Source organism: Vipera ursinii (assembly GCF_947247035.1).
Source record: "Vipera ursinii genome assembly, chromosome: 1".
NCBI classification, from domain to species: Eukaryota; Metazoa; Chordata; class Lepidosauria; order Squamata; family Viperidae; genus Vipera; species Vipera ursinii.
The window spans coordinates 357,775,632-357,795,381 of record NC_139512.1 but is presented as its reverse complement, the minus strand read 5'-3'; the positions used below and the strand labels follow the sequence as shown (position 1 = coordinate 357,795,381).

Genomic DNA, 19,750 nt, shown 5'->3' with positions numbered 1-19,750 from the left:
ATGTGGTAATCCTTCAGTGGCGCTGGGTCCAAGATCCCTCCCCTATTCTCCAGGATTGGATGGGATGGGACTCCCATACCCATCGCCCTCCACCAGGAAGGGGAGGGAGGCTGATGGGCATGGCAGTCCTCCTACTTCGGGGATGCTGGGTCTAAACCCCCTCCCCATTTTCCAGGGGGACTGTGGGACTCTCACACCCATTTCCCCCCATTGAGTGTGTCACAGAAGGCAGGGGTGTGTGTGTCACATAAGAGACAAATATACAGTTAGCCCTTGACTTACCACAACCCAGCCCAAAATTTCCATCGCTGAGCTAGACAGTTCTTAAGTGAGGTTTGCTCCATTTTATGGCCTGTCTTGCCAAAGGTGTTAAGTAAATCAGCGCAGTTGTTAAAGTGAGTTGCACGGTTGTTAATTGAATCTGGTTTCCCCCATTGACTCTGCTTGACGGAAGGTCGCAAAAGGAGAACACGGGACCACGAGGACACTGCCATTGTCATAATGGCAGATGACTAGATGACCTCCAAAGTCTCTTCCAACATTATTTATTATTATTATTATTATTATTATTATTATTATTATTATTATTGTTGTTGTTGTTGTTGTTGTTGTTGTTGTTTTGTTGTTTTGTTGTTGTTGTTGTTGTTGTTGTTGTTATTATTATTATTATTATTATTATTATTATTATTATTATTATTCAGTTCCCAAGCCTTTGAATTTTGGAATGTTGCAACGGTGGTAAGTGTGAAAAACGGTCTTAAGTCACCTTTGAACAGTCATTAAATGAATTTTTAAGTCGAGGACTAGCTGTGTTCAGCAAAAAGCTTTTGGTTTTCTCTGAAGATTGTGTATGACTTTCTCCTTCGCCAACCAGTTTTCCCCAAATGTTGTATTTCTTTTTTTCCCTTGCCGCCTTACTCTGCTCTTGGGATTTATTCTGGGTTTGTTTGCATTTTGTTTGCGGAAGAACAGGGTAGAACAACGGCTAATGACCCTCTTTTACCGGTCTACCATAGAGAGTGTCCTCTCGTATGGTATTGTGGTTTAGTATGCTGGTCTGACAGCCGCGGATAGGAAGGCATTACAGAGGGTGGTGAGCACAGCACAAGACATTGTGGGCTGTTCCCTGACACCACTGGATGACCTCGCCAGGGCTCGTTGCCTTGGAAGAGTGAGGAAAATTCTCAGGGACAACTCACACCCTGGACGGTATCTCTTTACTATCCTACCATTGGGTAGGAGATACAGGAGTATAGCCAGCCGCACCAACAGGGTGAAAAACAGCTTTTATCCGTGGGCTGTTAGGCTTTTAAATGGGAGATAATCTTATACAAAATTGACTTGGGAGGCCGGTGTGTGGTGTAGTTGATTCACATGGTGTGGTGGGATGGAGGGTTTGTTGTCACTGTGTGTTGGGGGGAGAGAGCAGGGGGGAGGGAGGCTCAGCTAATCTCAATGTACACATGTTGTACTTTGATAATAAAGGTTTATTATTTATTGTTTTGCTGGCGTTTTGTTGGTTCAGGAAAAGAGCGAAAATAAACCCGTCAACCTGTGGACCAGGCTGGATAAGATAAACCAAAGATCTGAGTTTATGCAACTGAAGAACAACAGAAACAGGCCAAATAGATTTAATAAACGATGGTTTACAACGGGCACTTCCCAAATCTTTTACCCATAGAAACGTACTGTTTTCTCAGTTAGTCCTCGCCTTACGACCACAGTGGCGTTGCTAAGGGAGTTGTGCCCCATTTCACGACCTTCCTTGCCACGGTTGTTAAGTGAATCCTTGCAGTTGTTAAATTAGGTAACATGGTTGTTAAGTGAAACTGGCTTCCCCACTGACTTTGCTTGTCAGAAGGTCGCAAAAGGGGATCACAAGACCCCAGGGCTCTGCAACCGTCATAAATAGGAATCAGTTGCCAAATGGCTGAATTTTGATCACGTGACTGCGGGGATGCTGCAACAGTCATAAGCGTGAAAAATGGTCATACGTTTTCAGTGCTCTTGTAACTTTTCAACGGTCGCTAAACAAATGGCTGTAAGTCGAGGACTACCTGTAACGAAAACATTCTAATTGTAGAATTAAAGTTTAATTCATTTTTTTTTTCAGTTTTGAGTTCAGCAGGTCTTCTCCCTCTTAAAATGGAAAATATAAAAATCCCAGCTGCGAAAAAGCAAAAGACCCAAGAGGACGGAGGCTGCGTGGCTGAATCCTGCAACCACCATCATCCAATTCCTCCCTCATTGGGGGGCTTTTAAGAAGAGACTAGGCAGCCACCTGTCTGAAATGGGATGGGGTCCCCTGCTTGGTCAGGGGGTTGGACTAGGTGACCTACATGGTCCCTTCCAGCTCCATTCTGATTATTATTATTATTGGGAACAATTAACCACTGGAATAGCTTGTCTTCAGAAGTTGTGAGTGCTCCAACACTGGGGGCTTTTAAGAAGAGACTGGACAGCTACCTGTCTGAAATGGTATGGGGGTCTCCTGCTTGGTCAGGGGGTTGGACTAGATAACCTCCAAGGTCCCTTCCAGCTCTGTCATTCTGTCGATCTCTCAAACTTCCTTGGGCAAGAGACACGGTTCTCCTCTGTGGCCAGTAGAGGGCAGCACCGGACAGATGGAAATCTGTGCAGCAGTTAAGTCGGTAAGGTGGCCAAAGGGGATCCCGTTAACCCAGGACGCTGCAACCGTCGTAAATATGAATCAGCTGCCCAAGCATTCCAATTTTGATCAGGTGACCATAGGGATGCTGCAATGGTCATAAGTATGAAAAACGGCGGTATGTCCCTTTTTTCAGAGCCATTGTAACTTTGAACGGTCGCAGAGCCTTGGTGGAGCAGTGGGCTAATGCCTCCTTAAGTAACACCAGCTGCCTGCAATTAGTGCAGGTTCGAGTCCCACCAGGCTCAAGGTTGACTCAGCCTTCCATCCTTCCCAGGTAGGTCAAATGAGGACCCAGATTGTTGGGGGCAATTAAGCTGACTTTGTAATAATGCCGCTTGGGGGTGTGTGTGAAAGCCCTAACAAGCAGGCATATACATAGAATGAAGACTATTGCTAAGCACATTGATTTGTGCTTTAAATTTGTGCTTTAGATTGTAAGCCGCCCTGAGTCTTCGGAGAAGGGCGGGATATATAAATGGGATTAAAAAAAAAGAACTGTTGTCTCCCTCTAATGTGTCTCTGTCACACATCAACACACATTCACACAAACTTTCGAATCTTGCAGAAATGTCTAAGATTTCTGCTTATTTGAAAGATCATTCGCAGGAAAGATATATTTCAGTTTGGAGGAGATGGATAAATTATATTCAGAACAAATATGGGACTAAAAAGTTCCATTTAGCTTATGAGTAGATTTTAGTGGGATATTGTTATTGGTACTTTGTTTGTAGTTATGTTAAAGGGGAGTTAAAGCACATTATGAATTTGGTTAATTGTATATTATGCATAATTTTTATTTAGAATATGATTATTGTAACTATAATCCTGTATTTAGCTCTGGGAAGTGGGTGGGGGAAGTGGGTGGATTTGGGGTGGGAGGGATTTGGGGATATATTGTAAAATTCTGTTTTTGTAAAACTCTTTAATAAAAAACAAAACAAAACACATTCACACAAACTGATCCCCCCAGGTTCGGCTCTCTTGCTCAGAAGGGTTATGAGTCACTCTCAGATGCTTGTTTAGCATGAATCTGATTATTTTTTTTGAATTCGTCGCTTTCTCACATTCCTGTCACATTCCTAATTTTAACTAAGATGATCCAAGAAGGCCTGGAGGCTAAAACGTACGGAAGAACGGCTGCGGGACTTGGGTTTAACTTCTGTATTTATTATATGTTATATGTTTAACTTCATATATAATATTACATATTATATGTTTAACTTAACTTCTGTACTTATTATATGTTACTGTTGTTAGCCGCCCTGAGTCCTTCGGGAGATAGGGCGGCATATAAGTCCCAAAAATAAATAAATAAATAAATAAATAAATAGACAGATAGATAGATAGATAGATAGTCCAGGGGTAGGCAACCTCGGCTCTTTTATGACTCGTGGACTTCAACTCCCAGAATTCCTGAGCCAGCCATGCTGAGGGGAAAGGGAGAGGTTTCCATGCTGAGCCACGCTGGGTCAGGAATTCTGGGAGTCGAAGTCCACGAGTCATAAAAGAGCCGAGGTTGCCTACCCCTGGGCTAGTCTAAAGAAAAGAAGAAATAGGGGAGACATGATAGCAGTGTTTCAGTATTTGAGGGGCTGCCATGAGGCAGAAGGGGTTATATTATTCACCAAAGTACCAGAGGGAAGGATGAGAAACAACGGATGGAAACCAGTCAAGGAGAGAAGCGACCTGGAAATAAGGAGAAACTTCCTGACAGTGAGGACAATTAACCAGTGGGACAGCTGGTCACCAGAATAATACAGAATAATAAGAGTTAAAAGGAGCCTTGGAGGTCTTTTAGTCCGACCCCCCCCCCGTCAGAATACGGAATAACAATAAAATCTGCTTGCCTCCCCCCCAATTGTCCGTTTTTGGTACGTTCCCTTTCTCACCCCAACGACCCTCTTTCCCTTCCCCCCCCCACCTATCCCTTTGGTACATTCCACTATCCTTTCTCTCTCTCTCCTCATTCTCAAGTCGCGAACTCGTCCGGCCTCCTTTCGAGGGACGGACAGCGCCTGCGCATCTCCGGGGGGGGGTGAAAGAGAGAGAGAGAGAGAGAGAGAGAGAGGGGAGGAGCCAAAGAGCGCGCGGCCAAAAGCCGGGCGGTGTCTCCGGCAGAGCTCCGCCCCCTCGCCCTCGACGCTCACCCGCACGCCCGCCGGAGGCGCGCCCCGCCTCCTGTCAGTCACTTCCTCAGTCAGCCCGTCCGTTCCCAGAGCGTCCGCTCTGAGGGAGGCAGGCGGGCGGCGACGATCGCGAGCCCGGCCGAAGTCTCGCGAGAGGACGCGCTGAGGCAGAGGTGGAAGGGCGGGCGGCGGCGGCGGCGGCGGCGGCTCGGGAGGCGGAGGGCGGCGGCGGCGAGGAACGGGGAGCGCGACCCCCCCTCCCGTCCAGCGTTGGGCTGCGGCCGGCCTCCTTCAGCCCCGCCGGGGCCGGACTTCACCGGGCGGGCGCAGGCCGAGCCGGGCCTCGGGGCCTGCGGCGGCGGCAGCACCGGGAGGAGCGCCGGGTGAGTGGGCCGGAGGGGGAGGGGGGGGAGCCGTAGAGGGGCGGGGCGGGGCCTGGCCGGGAACGCCCCTCCTGGCCCCCTGTTTCCCCAGCTGCGCGGGGAGGGGGCCCTCCGCGGACTCCCGTGGGCGTGGCCTCCTGGACGATGCCCCTCCGTGGGCGTGGCCTAATGGACGGTGGGGGGTGGTGGTGGAGGAAATGTCCCCGTTTATAGTCGGGGGGGGGGCTTCTGCCTTCCCCGGGGGCAGGGGTCGGCAACCTCGGCTCTTTTAGGACTCGTGGACTTCAACTCCCAGAATTCCTGAGCCAGCATGGCTGGCTCAGGAATTCTGGGAATTGAAGTCCACAAGCCATAAAGGGGCCATAGTTCCCCATACTGGCTGAAGAATTCTGGGAGTTGAAGTCCACAAACCATAAAGGAGCCATAGTTCCCCATACAGGCTCAGGAATTCTGGGAGTTGAAGTCCACAAGCCATAAAGGAGCCGAGGTTGCCGACCCCTGCCCGGGGGCTTAAAACCCTTTGGGGGGAGGGGGTGGGCAGCCTCCTCCTCCTGTGGGGGGGGAGGAGGAGGAGGAGGAGAGATGCTGCCTGGGGGGGGGGAGGCGCACATTTTCCCTAAAAAGGCTACTGCTAAGCTTGTAAGCCGCCCTGAGTCTTCGGAGAAGGGCGGGATATAAGTGGAATTAAAATAAAAAAAATAAAATAAACAAAAGGGATTGAAGTGGCTTTAATGGAGGGAGGGAGAGAAGAGGGAGGGGAGGGGTATGGGGGTCTCTCTCTGCTCCTCCTCCTCCTCCTCCTTCTCCTCCCCCCTCCCCCCCCGGGATTGGGGCCTGCTCTTCTCCCCGGAAAAACTTGGAGGCTGGCAGGGGTGGGGGGTGGGGATTTGCAAATACCCTGGAGTGCTTGTCACCTTTTGCGGGTCTCTGCTGCTTGTTTCTTGTGGGGAGGGGGGGAAAGAAAGGGGGTGCTGTTTCTTGGGGTCTCGGTTGGGTTTATGTGGGTCAGAGGGAGTCATGATGAGTGGTGGGCTCTTGCAGCGATCCTTAGTACAGGCAGTCCTCGCCTTAACGACAGCTCATTTGGTGACCGCTCAAAGTTACAGCGGCGCCGGGGGTGGGTGGGTAGGGGAAGGCAGTCGGGAGCGTCTTTCACACTTAACGACCGTTGCAGCATCCCCGTGGGTCACATGATTCAAATCCCCACACTGGCCGACTGGTTCCTATTTACGACGCTCGCGTTGTCACCCGATCCCCTTTTGCGATCTTCCGACAAGGATTCACTTAACGACCGTGTTGCTAACTCAACTGCAGTGACTGGCTTAACAAAATGGGGGCAAAACTCACTTTAACAAATGTTTCACTTAGCTGCAGAAATTTGGGTTCTCGGTTGCGGTCGTATGTCGAGGGCTACCTGTACACGCCTGAGCCTGGGTTCAAATGCTGCTTCGGGGTTTTTTTTTTTAAAAAAGCCAGCAACTTTGGGCGATGGTGGATTAAATGCCCTTGCTTTGACTGGGAAGTCTTTCTATCCTTGGGAAGGTGGCCAGGAAAGGAATGGGGGGGGAGGAAGGGGGGGGAAGAGAGGGAGGGGGCATCTGCAACTTGGACGGTGGCAAAAACACTTAGCCATGATGAGACTTTTTTGGGGGGTGGGTGTCATCCTTTGGGAGACCTGGAGACCTTGGAATACTGGGCTGGTAAGACTTCCCTTGACATGGTGGTCTCCAGGAGCGTCAAACCGAAAACACCCCCCCCCCATTTCTCAAACTGGGGAGCAAATCTCCAGGGGGTGGGGGCAGAGGTGAGGCTTGGTTGCGTAGGGGATTATTTCACAGTTGCACAGAGAGGGGAAAAAATAAACCCACACCACCAGGTAATCAGCAGGACTGTTAAGGCCTAGTAGCATTATTGCAGGGAAGAAGTACCCTGAGGATTTGGGGGGAGGGGAGGAAGAGACCTCCTGTTTCTCCCCCCCCCTCTCCTTATTCTCTGCAATAGTGAAGAAGGCCACTGTGTCTCTCTGCACATTAAAAGCCGTGGAAATCACGTGGGCCTGTGTGGTGGTACCCTTGCTGGTCCCTCTTCCTTTGCTAATGCAAAGGTTACTCACTTCCCTCTACGTTTAATCAATGGCTGGTTTCGTCAGTCTGACATCTTTCTCTCTGCGGCCTGTGATATTGGGGGGGGGGGGAAGGCGTGAGAAGCTTTCCTCAGGCCTCACTCGGTCTGATTATATCCCTCTGCAAGATTGCAAAAAAAAAAAAAGCAAACGTCATCTCAGTGGCTTTCTTGACCTAAGGAGGGTGGGGGGGAAAGGATGCTACCTTTATTTTCCTACAGCCTATATTTTGCCTGCACAAGTTCTGCTTTTCCTCCCCCCCCCCTCCTTGTTGCAACAGAGAGAACGATGTTGGGCCCGCAACATTTTGCTTAGAAGCTGCTTCGTTTGCAAGGGATTTTATTTATTTTTCGGTCTTGAAAAGGAGAGGTTGAAGGCAGTTTCGGGATAACCGCGACAAATAATTATCTTTTGCAATCTGGCCTTCCGTGTTTGTTATGACAAGGGAAAAAAGAAGGAAAAAAATAAGACAGAAAATACGGTCGGTGATTACACACCGCATTTTGTTGACCTCTCGGGCAAAGGGTGTGGTACAAGGAACTGGGTACAATTTAAAATGGCATTCTTGGGCGCGCTGTCCTCATTGGAGCAGGCCGTGGTTTGGGTTAAGGTCTTAAGTGGGGGAGCCTGGCAGCCCTCCAGATGTTGCCGAACAATTTTTCGAGTGTTTCTCAGGGTTGGCATTGTGGTTGGCTGGGAATTGTGGTGCGACAACACCAGGGCCGCAAATTCCTTATCCCTGCTTGCCTTTCACTGCTGTCTGGAGCGGAGTTTCCCAACCTTGGCCATTTTAAGAGCTGTGGACTTTGGCTGGGGAATTCTGGGAGTTGAAGTCCACACCTCTTTAAATGGCCAAGGTTGGGTAAACCCTGCTCTACAGTCTAGGAACAAGGAAGCATTTGTCTTCCCTTTATCAGAGTAGATCATCTTTGACTAATGGACCTTTTCAAAGCCCGATCTGATCTTAAACTGTGCAGACTTGACTTCAGTGTTGGCTAAATTCACCACTGTTTTCCCACCTTAGACGTTTTATTGATTGTATTTATGCTGTATGTCATCCTCCTTTGAACTGTGGAGACTTTCACCTTGGAAAGTTTTAGAGAACGTGATTCCCAAACCCCAGATATTTTAGACCAGGGCTTTTCAACCAGTGGTACGGGTACCACCTGTGGTATATTGGCACCTGGCAGGTGGTACGTGACCATCCTAGAAAAGTAGCGGGGGAGGGGAATGAGCTGAACCGGGGGCAGCACCGCACAAGCCTGAGCGAGAGACGGCTGGAGCTGCAGGGCTGTCGGGGCTCAGCGGAAGCGCCAGGATCAGCGCCAGGCTCTACTGGAGCTCGGCGCTGATCCTGGCACTTCTGCTGAGCCCAGAAGAAGCGCCGATCAGCTGGAATGTTGCAGCGTCTCCAGGGTCTTGTGATTTACATTCAGATGCTTGGCATTTACATTCAGATGATTCATATTTATGACGGTCACAGTGTCCCAGGGTGATGTGAAGTGACCAAAACTTGCTGCAACCACCCAGCAGACCGGGGGGGGGGGGGGGGGATAAAAAGCAAACACCTCCCACCCCTCCCACGCTGCCAATCCTCAACAGAAATGCTCACAACAATGAAAACCTCGGACAGGAGGAAGAGCGCCACCGGGCGGGCAGGCACGTTTCTTGCTCGACTGTGGCTTGGGGGGCAATCTTTTCAGGGCCATTGTAACTTCGAATAGTCACTAAGCGAACTGTTGTAAGTCAAGGACTACCTGTACTTCATAACTTTTTTCCTTTTTTTTTGTCATCAAGTTTTTGACACCTTGCTAGGCGACTAGTGGTCCTCGGATGTTGCCCTATCCTAAAAGCGGTACAGTGGGTGAAAAGGTTGAAAAGCCCTGTTTTAGACAGCTGCACCTTTGATTCTCTGCTAATCGTCGTCGGGTCTGCCAACAACCAGGAAGGCCTGGTGGTTAGAGGTTCTGTTCCCTTCTTTAAGAAGAATTGTTTTTAAGAAGAGACTGCACAATCACTTGTCTGAAATGGCCTAGGAACTCCTGCCTTATCAGGGGGTTGGACTAGAAGACCTCCAAGGTCCCTTCCAGCGCTATTCTGATTCTTTTGACCCTCCTGGCTGATGTACCCTGATGGGCTTAAAATCTCCAAACAAGATAAGCTGGACAAGCAGAAATGCTCTTGGGTTGCCTGTGAAGTTGGAACACCAGAAAAAATTATTTTGTTCGGGTCCTCCCTGGCTGTAGGGAGCTGTAGGGCAGGGGTCTTCCCACTTGGCCCTTTATGACTTGTGGACTTCAACTCCCACAATTCCTCAGCCAGCATGCCTGGCTGAGGAATTGTGGGAGTTGAAGTCCACAAGCGGGGGGGTCTTCCAAATTGGCTCTTTGATGACTTGTGGACTTCAACTCCCAGAATTCCTCAGCCAGTCATAAGTCCACAAGTCATCAAAGGGCAAAGTTGGAAGACCCCTGCTGTAGGGTAAGGATCAATTCAGGCCTTATAGTATCAATACAGGCCTTATAGTATCGATTTACAACCACTTAATGACCAAAGTTACAACGGTGCTGTGAAAAGGGACTTAGGACCGTTGTAGCATCCCTGTGGTCATGTGATCGAAATTCAGACCCTTGGCAGCTGACTCCTATTTATGACGGTCACGTTGTTCTTGGGTCACGTGATCCCCCTTTTGCACAATTCCAACAAGCAAAATCGATGGGGGATGCCGGATTCACTCTAGCAACCCTATTACTGACTGAACCCACTGCAGCGATTCACTTAACAACTGTGGCAGGAAAAGTCGTAAAACGGGGTGAAACTCACGCAACCAACGTCTCGCCTAAGAACAGAAATTTTGGGCCCGGTTGTCGTAAGCCGAGGCCTACCTGGAAATGAAGATTAAAAAAATTACAAAATTAAAATGGGGCCAACATTCATTTAGCAACCGTCTCGCTTAGCCACGGAAATGTGGGTGTCAGTTGTGTTTGTAAGTCGAGGGCTGTCTGTATGCTAAGGTCAGCAATTGTACATCACTACTCCAGGCTGGGCTGGGCGTCAGTGAGGGCCCTGATCCCGCCTTCTGGAGACTTTGGGGGTCTGTCTCAGAAGTAACAAGGGGGGAGTAAAATACCCTAATGAAGGAAGTGGCAACACAGGCAAACAAGCAGCCTAATCAAGGAACTACGAAGACCCCTCCCATCAACACACCCAAGTCGGCACCCAGAGAGCCACATTCCACAAGCACTATAAATACCACACACACACACAGCAGCACATGGGCCCCAGTACGAGTCCAAAAGCTCGGAAAACAAAATCTCTGGTCCCGGTGACCAACCCAGATTGGATCCTGCAACTGATCGGGCAAGCCACTAATGAAGCTACCCAGTTGGGTCACGAAACGTCTGCAAGAAAACAGCCAAGCTCAGAGAGCATCAAGGACCCCACAGTCCTCCTCTTCCTCCTCCTCCTCTTCCTCCTCCCTTCTAGCACTGATGATGTTCCCTAGTTGGGTCATGAAAGGTCTGCAAGAAAACCACCCAGCTCAGAGGGCACCAAGGACCCCATAGTCTTCCTCCTCCTCCTCCTCCTCCTCCTCCTCCTCCTCCCTTCTAGCACTGATGATGTTCCCTAGCTGGGTCATGAAACATCTGCAAGAAAACAGCCAAGCTCAGAGGACACTGAGGGCCCCGAGACAGGGGTCCCATTTCCTCAGAACCTTTTGGGAATTGGGAATCCTTAAACCTCTTGCTAGATTCACAGATAAGGCAGCTCATATCTGAAGGGGTCCTTTGGCCATCCCTGACTCGGGTGCCATGCCCTCTTAGTTTCAAGTACGTACTGCAGTGTGCTTTGTATTGGGATACTCCTTGGAAGCTGCAGATAGTCCTCGGCTTACGGCCATAATTGAACCCAAAGTTCCTGCTGCTAAGGGAGACATTTGTTTTGGCAACTTTTCTTGCCACCGTTGTTAAGCGAATCACTGCAGTTGCTCGTGGTTAAGTGAATCTGGCTTCCCCCATTGAGTTTGCAGCTCAGAAGGTCCCATGGCCCCGGGACACTGTGCGGCCGTCATAAATACAGGTCAGGTTGCCAAAAGCGTCTGAATTTTGATCACCTGACCCTGGGGACGCTGCAACGTCCGTAAGTGTGAAAAACGGCCACGTCGCTTTTTTCCGGTGCCGTTGTAACCTTGAATGGTCACTAAACAGACTTTTTACCTGTAGCTCCTTAGCTGTCCGGTGAGACGTTGTGAGCATCGTACTTGCCTTTCGGTAGCTCTGGATAAAATTCAAAGTACCGGTCAGAATGCCTGAAGTCTTTTAGGGCTTAATACCTGAATGATGCTACTTGGTAGAACAGCCAAAAGGAGGAGGGGACAATGAGTTCTACCTCCAGAGTTTAAACTTTATAAGGCCTTGCTTGGTAGGGCTCCCCTTGGAATACGGCACCCAGTTTTTGGTCAACACGGTGCGAAAAAAGGCGTTGAGACTCCGGAAAGAGTGCAGAGAAGAGCAACAAAGAGGATCAGGGGACCGGAGGCTAAAACATACAAGGAACGGCTGCTGGAATTGGGGATGTCTAGTCTAATGAAGAGAAGGACTAGGGGTGATAGCAGTCTACCAGTATCTCAGGGGCTGCCCCAAAGAAGAGGGAGTCAAGCTGTTCTCCAAAGCGCCTGAAGGCGGGGCAAGAAGCAACGGATGGAAACTCACCAAAGAGAGAAGCAACCTGGAACTAAGGAGAAATTCCTTGGCAGTTAGATCAATTGATCAGTGGAACTCCTTGCTTCCAGAAGCTGCAAATGCTCCAAAAACTGGAAGTTTTTAAGAAGAGACCGGACAGCCATTTGTCTGAAATGGTATAGATTTCCTGCCTGAGCAGAGGGTTGGACTAGAAGACCTCTAAGGTCCCTTCCAATTCTGTTGTCCTGTCGTATCCTATCCTATCCTATCCTATCCTATCCTATCCTATCCTATCCTATCCTATCCTATCCTATCCTATCCTTCTGTTGTGTTCTGTTCATGTTCTATTTATCCTATCCTATCTTTGGAAGGGTCTTGGTGACCAAACTTGAGACTTGAGAGGGCAACACTGAAGTTAGCTAGAGTGGGACAGATCTATTGTGTTGTTTTGTAAGTTTTGGGATTCTTTGGAAGTCAGTACTGTCTTGAATAAATAAGCAAAAAAAACAACAGAGCACCTTTAACACACTTCTTGTAAGGGCAATCCTCAATTTATGCACAATAGGGACCGGAATTTTCATTGCTAAACAAGGGCGGGTTCCTGAGTGAGTCCCACTGGATTTTACAACCTTTATGGCCACCGTTGCTAAGCCAATCCCTGCAGTTGTTAAGTGAAGCAAGTGATCATTAAGCGAATCCCACTTCCTCCTTCACCCCCACCCCCACTCCTCCGGTGACTTTGCTTATCGGAAGCCCACTGGGAAGGTCGCAGGTGGTGGTCACATGACCTCGGGATGGGCCCACCGTGGTAAATACATACCGGTTGCCAGGCGTCTGAATTTTGATCCCCTAACTGGTCAGGATGGTCCAGCGGTTGTAAGTGCGAGGACCAAATGAGTTGAGTACTATCTGCCTTCGCTCAAGCAGGAAATCAGGTGCGGTGGGTTTTGTAACTGAGGGTCTGCTGGTCGTCACTGTGTTCCCCCCCTCCCCTTTCTCACAATAGCCTGTTATTTCTTTGTGCGTGCTGCAACCTTCATGTTTTTTTGCAGCTGCCTAGAAGAAGCCAGTCCTTCCAAGTTAAATTCTTTGCCGTTTCATCTTACTGCTAACCGTCATTTCTCCTTGCTGAAAATAAAGTTGTCTTACCCCGACAGCGAACGCCTCTCAAAACGAGCTGGATATGTGTCCAAGGCTTAAGCCGATAGCGGTCAAAATCCCAGTTTACGTTAAAAGTCCATGAAATCATTTTTGCACTTCGTAGTCAGATAAGTAATACGGACTTGACGGGAGGGGTTAGAATGACTTCCAAGTTGCCCAAATTCGGACTTTGGAAAGTATTTTGCAGTAAAAATAAAACCACACTTCCCTCTTATCTCTTCACATCTTCTGTTCTTGCAAGTTGTCTTTTGCTTCCACCAGTGCAGTAGTCCTCGACTTACGACAACCATATTTTAGCCCAGGGGTAGGCAACCTTGGTTCTTTTATGACACGTGGACTTCAACTCCCAGAATTCCTGAGCCAGCAGAGCTGGCTCAGGAATTCTGGGAGTTAAAAGTCCACGAGTTATCAAAGAGCCAAGGTTGCCTACCCCTGTTCTAGCCCAACCTTTCTGCTGTTAAATGAGATATTTGCTAAGTGAGCTTTGCCCCATTTTACGAGCTTTCCTGCCACGGTTGTTAAATGAATCACTGGGGGTTGATAAGTTGGTAACCTGTTTGTTAAGTGAACCTGACTTTGCTTGTCAAAAGGTTGCAAAAGCAGATCTCGTGAGCCTGGGACACAGCAACGGTCATAAGTATAAACCAGTTGCCAAGCATCTGAGTTTTGCTCACAGGATCATGGGGATGCTGCAAAGGTCGTAATTCAAAATGTGAAAATTCAGTGCCGTTGTAACTCTGAATGGTGACTAAAACAACCTGTTGTAAGTTGAGGACTACCTGTATAGACCGAAGGGCTTCAATTCATTCCACAAACATGCAGGCTTTGTGGCTTAGGCCTGGATAGCTACGAAACCTCTTCAATCAGAATAGATTCCATCAGCGCAGAGCTGGAAGGGACCTTGTTGTTGTTGTTGTTGTTGTTGTTAGTTGCGAAGTCGTGTCCGACCCATTGCGACCCTATGGACAATGTTCCTCCAGGCCTTCCTGTCCTCTACCATCTTCTGGAGTCCCTTTAAGCTCAGGCCTCCTGCTTCAGTGACTCCATCCAGCCACCTCCTTCTCTGTCGTCCCCTTCTTCTATTGCCCTCGATCTTCCCCAGCATTAGGCTCTTCTCCAGGGAGTCCTTCCTTCTCATTAGGTGGCCAAAGTACTTGAGTTTTAGCTTCAGGATCTGGCCTTCTAAAGAGCAGTCAGGATTGATCTCCTCTAGGACTGACCGGTTTGATCGCCTTGCAGTCCAAGGGACTCGCAAGAGTCTTCTCCGGCACCATAGTTCAAAGGCCTCAATTCTTTGGCGCTCAACCTTTCTTATGGTCCAACTTTCACTGCCATACATTGCAACTGGGAAGACCACAGCCTTGACTATACGCACTTTTGTTGACAGGGTGATGTCTCTGCTTTTTAGGGTGCTGTCTAGATTTGCCATGGCTTTCCTCCCCAGGAGCAAGCGTCTTTTAATTTCTTGGCTACAGTCCCCATCTGCAGTGATCTTGGAGCCCAGGAAAATAAAATCTGTCATTACCTCCAGGGACCTTGGAGGTCTTCTAATCCAGCCCCCTGCTCAAGCAGCAGACCCTAGACCATTTCAAACACATGGCTGTCCAGTCTCTTCTTAAAAGCCTCCAGTGATGGAGCACCCACAACTTCAGGAGGCAAGGAGTTCCGCTGGTTAATTGCTCTCACTGCTAGGAGGTTTCTCCTGAATTCCAGGTTGCTTCTCTCCTCGGTTGGTCTCCATCCCTTGCTTCTTCTCCTTTTCTTCAGGTGCTTTGGAGAATAGGTTGACCACCACCCCACTCTTTGGGGCAGCCCCTGACATATTGGAACGCTGCTGTCATGTCACCCCTAGTCCTTCTTTTCTCTAGACTGGCCATACCCAATTCCTGCCGCCGTTCTTCATATGTTTTAGTCTCCAGGCCTTCAATCATCTTAGTTGCTCTTCTTTGCACTTTTTCCAAAGTCTCCACATCTTTTTTGGAATGTGGTGACCCAAACTGGATGCATCATTCCCGGCGTGGGCTTACTAAGGCTTGAACAAAACGGTACTAATACTTCTCGTGAGTTCGGTTCTGTGTCTCTGTTTATACAACCAAGCTTCCCCCCCCCTTCTGTCTTGTTGGTCCTGTCTGGCTGGTAAGATCTGGCCCTCTGGGGTCCCATCCACCCAGCGGTGTCATCTTGTGGGCCTGTGGGCTTTCTCTGTGGCTGCACCTGCCTCTGTGGCTGCACCTGCTGTAGGGAATCACATCTGCCCAGGAGTTGTTGCAACCACACCTCTGTTGTACTTCGACAATTCTTTAAAGACCTGTTTCTTGTTGCCTACAGAGCAGGGCGGCTGGGTTCTCATCCGCTCTCCATCGACGGAGGCGGGTCTGGTCCTTGATTTACAACCGTTCGCTCAGCGACTTTCCCAAGTTACAACAGCACAAAAGCGACTTGTGACGGGGCCTCACACTTACGACCATTGCAGCATCTTGAGAGCGATGTGATCAGTATTGGGGTGCTGGAGAACTGGCATGTATTTACAAGGTTTCAGCGTCCCAGGGCCACGGGGTCACTGATTGCGCCCTTCCCAGCCAGCGAGCAGACTCAGTGGGGGGAAACCCGACTTGCTGAACGACAACATGATTCACTTAACAACTGTAGTGTTTTGCTTACCTGTGGCAAAAGTCAAAAAATCCGGCGCAAGTCACTTAACAGCCACCTCTTTTACCCACTGAAATTCTAGTCCTAATTGTTTTCATAAGTCAGGGGTCTTCAAACGTGGCCCTCTTACGACTTGTAGACTTCAACTCCCAGAATTCCTCAGCCAGGATGCTTTAAGACACGGGTCTTCCAACTTGGCACTTTTATGGCTTGTGGACATCAACTCCAGGGGTCTTCCAACTTGGCCCTCTTATGACTGGTGGACTTCTACTCCCAGAATTCCTCAGCCAGGATGCTTTAAGACGGGTCTTCCAACTTGCCCCTTTGATGACTGGTGGACCTCAACTCCCAGAATTCCTCAGCCAGGATGCTTTAAGAAAGGGGTCTTCAAACTTGACCACTTTAAGACTTGTGGACTTCAACTCCCAGAGTTCCTCAGCCAGCCACGCGTGGGAGTTGAAGTCCACAAGTCATAAAAGGGCCACGTTTGAAGACCCGTGTCATAAGCTGAGGTTTAGGGTTAAGTAATCTGTCATTTATTGTTCTTAGATTTCATTTTGTTTTCCCCCCTCTGTACAGATACTCCTCAGGTTACGACCACAATGGAGGCCAAGATTTCTGTTCTTAAGCAAGTTAAGTGAGGTTTTTTGCCCCGCTTTACGACCTCTCTTGCCACATTTGTTAAGCAAATCGCTGCAGTCGTTAAGTTAGTCCCCCATTGACTTTGCTTGTCAGAAGTTCGCAAAAGGTGAACATGTGTCCTTGGGACACTGCAACCGTCATAAATATGAGTCGGTGGCCAAGCGTCCGAATTTTGATTACATCATTAAATCAAAGGATATAAGTCGAGGAATTACCTGTGCTATGTTTTTATTATTTGGTGGAGGTGGTGCTTTTAACCCCAACATTTCAGTTGTCTAGCTCTGTTTTGGGGATTGAGGCATAGTACATAATTGTGTGTAGGGTTTATTTGCATCCACACACTTAATAATAATAATGTTGGAAGGGACCTTGGAGGTCATCTAGTCCAACCCTCGCTCAGGCAGGAAACCTTATATCATTTCAGACAAATGGCTGTCCAGTCTCTTCTTGAAAACCTCCAGTGTTGGAGCATTCACAGCTTCTGGAGGCAGGTTGTTAATAATAATAATAATAATAATAATAGAGTTGGAAGGGACCTTGGAGGTCATCTAGTCCAACCCCCTGCTCAGGCAGAAAACCCTATATCATTTCAGACAAATGGCTGTCCAGTCTCTTCTTGAAAACTTTCAGTGTTGGAGCCTTCACAGCTTCTGGAGGCAGGTTGTTAATAATAATAATAATAGAGTTGGAAGGGACCTTGGAGGTCATCTAGTCCAACCCCCTGCTCAGGCAGAAAACCCTATATCATTTCAGACAAATGGCTGTCCAGTCCCTTCTTGAAAACTTTCAGTGTTGGAGCCTTCACCGCTTCTGGAGGCAGGTGGTTCCACTGATTTAATTGTTCTGACTGTCAGGAAGTTTCTCCTTAGTTCCAGGTTGCTTCTCTCCTTGACGAGTTTCCATCCGTTGCTTCTTGTCCTGCCTTCAGGTGCTTTGGAGAATAGCTTGACTCCCTCTTCTCTGTATGATTACCCATAGTCCTTGACTTACAACAGTTCATTTGTCTGACCTTGCAGAGGCCCTGAAAAAAGGGACCCTCTTTCATGCTTACAACCGTTGCGTGTGTCACATGATCAAAATTCAAAGGATTGCCAACTGGCTCCTATTTATGACAGTACCGAGGTCAGGCGATCTCCTTTTGCGACTGTCGGGACAAGCAAAGTTGCCGGGGGGCGCCAGACTCTGTGGTCCTGAAGAACTGCAGCGATTCGCTTATCAACTCTGGTGGGAAAGGTCATAAAATGGGGCAAAACTCATTTAACGAATGTCTCGCTTAGCCACATAAATTTGGGCCTCAATTGTCGTAGGTTGAGGACTTCCTGTGTGATGAAGTGGGAAAGACTATCCAGAACACACAGCGGGCCTTCTTTAAATGGGATAAAAGGAGTCCGGGCGAGAATCTTCTCTCTCTCTGAAAGTTTACGAAAAACAATGAATCCTCTGAAATTGTGACAAAACCACTTTTTTTCCCCAGCTGGCCCGACTTTGGCAACTCTCAAGGTTGGGAATATAAGTGCTTTGTTGAGTTGGCACGAAGAATGAGGCATTTTATCCCATTTGTTCAGAGTTAAGTTATAAGCTTATAAAATGGCCTTTAAAGCTTCTTAACAGTTTAGCGAGGCTCTTGGCATATCATCTTGAATCCGATAAGTTTTTTTAAAGGAAGTGGATCTTCAGATTCAGCCTTAGATCCACTTGTGAGTCACTCAAAATCCAGTGTATAGAATAGGAATGTTTTTCTGTTCAGGTTTTGCCTCTCTGTCTAGATCAGGGGTGTCCAACCTTGGCAATTTTAAGGCTTGTGGACTTCAACTCCCAGAATTCCCCAGCCAGCAGGAAGTCCACCCATCTTAAAGCATGCTGGCTGGGGGATTCTGGGAGTTGAAGTCAACCCATGTTAAAGCATAGCTGGCTGGGGGATTCTGGGAGTGGAAGTCAACCCATGTTAAAGCATAGCTGGCTGGGGGATTCTGGGAGTAGAAGTCCACCCCTCTTAAAGCATGGCTGTCTAGGGAATTCTGGGAGGTGAAATCCGCCCATCTTAAAGAGAGCAGGCTGGGGAATTCTGGGATTTGAAGTCCATAGGTCTTAAAATCTACAGGCCCTAAAGTTCTCCAGGCTGAACATCCCGATTTAGATCTTGCAAAGATTTGCTACATTCCTGCTGTACCCAAATACATGCTACTTAGCTTTTGTTATTTATTTGTTCGTTTATTTATTAAACTTTTATATCTTACCGAGATACAGTGACTCTGGGCAGGCTTACAGTAAGATAAAAGTTTTTTTTAAAAAAAAAAGCACACAAGACGAAAGTGTAGGAGTTAAAATGAAAAGCTATTATATTTATTGCTTCTTCTTGTTTATTATATTAAATAAAAAATATTTATTGTTTCTACTGTCTCCGGGCCTTCTCCCCCCCTCCACGCCCCCAACTCCCCCCCCCGCCCGTTTTTTATGTATTACATACAAACCACCTTAGTATTCTATTTCTTGCATTACTAAAGTGGATTCTAATCCCCCGGTAATTTGCTGATAAACCTTGGCACTTTAGAGATTATTTTCATTTTCTTTGAAACTTTGAATGTAGTTGTTTGGCTGAGACAAGGATTTATCCTTGCAGTGACCCCGACCCTCATGATAAGGAATGTGTCTAGGGAAAGGGCGAATGAGAAGCAAAATCCTCCAAAATATTTGTGTGTTTTCCCCCCCCTTTGTGTTTGTTCTGAATGTTTGCACAGCGTCTTGTGACTTACTCAACTGTGTATCGTTGTAATACTTTTCTAGACAGAGGAAATGTTTACAAACACTGCAAACGTAAACAACAGTCTGCTTGTCGATTTCATTGTTGGCATCTCAAGCAGAGAGGAGCTTTGCGCTAAAGTTTGACGACCCTTTTGCTGAAATAATAACTTTTGTGGAATCTTCCCTGTAAATCCCACCAAAATATAGGTAACCTTCGACTTACAACCGTTTTGTTTGGTGACCGTTCAGAGTTACAGCGGCCCTGGAAAAAAACGGACTTACGACCGTTTTTCACGCTTACGACCATTGCAGCATCCCGGGGGTCATGTGATCAAAATTCGGCCACTTGGCAACTGGCTCTTATGATGGCCGCAGCGATTCATTTAACAACAGTGGCAGGAAAGGTGGTAAAATGGGGCAAACAGCGGAGATTTGGGGCGCGATTGCGACCGTACGTTGAGGGCTAGCAGCATGGCATCTGGCTATTACCAGATGTGTCCAGTGTCTTTTGAACCGCAATTTTCAGTTCTCCATTTTTGACTACACTCTACAAGCAGGGGGCCTGCTCCACC

General features: G+C 48.1%; 1 protein-coding gene across 1 annotated transcript in view; it reads left to right on the top strand.

Moving 5' to 3' along the window:
* The first annotated feature begins 4,957 nt into the window (after positions 1 to 4,957).
* TAOK1 (TAO kinase 1) overlaps positions 4,958 to 19,750 on the top strand; it is a 92,706-nt gene continuing 77,913 nt past the window's right edge. The window contains exon 1 of the mRNA XM_083379684.1: positions 4,958 to 5,180. The gene's annotated coding sequence lies outside the window, so the exon portion shown is untranslated. The remainder of the gene's footprint in view (positions 5,181 to 19,750) is intronic.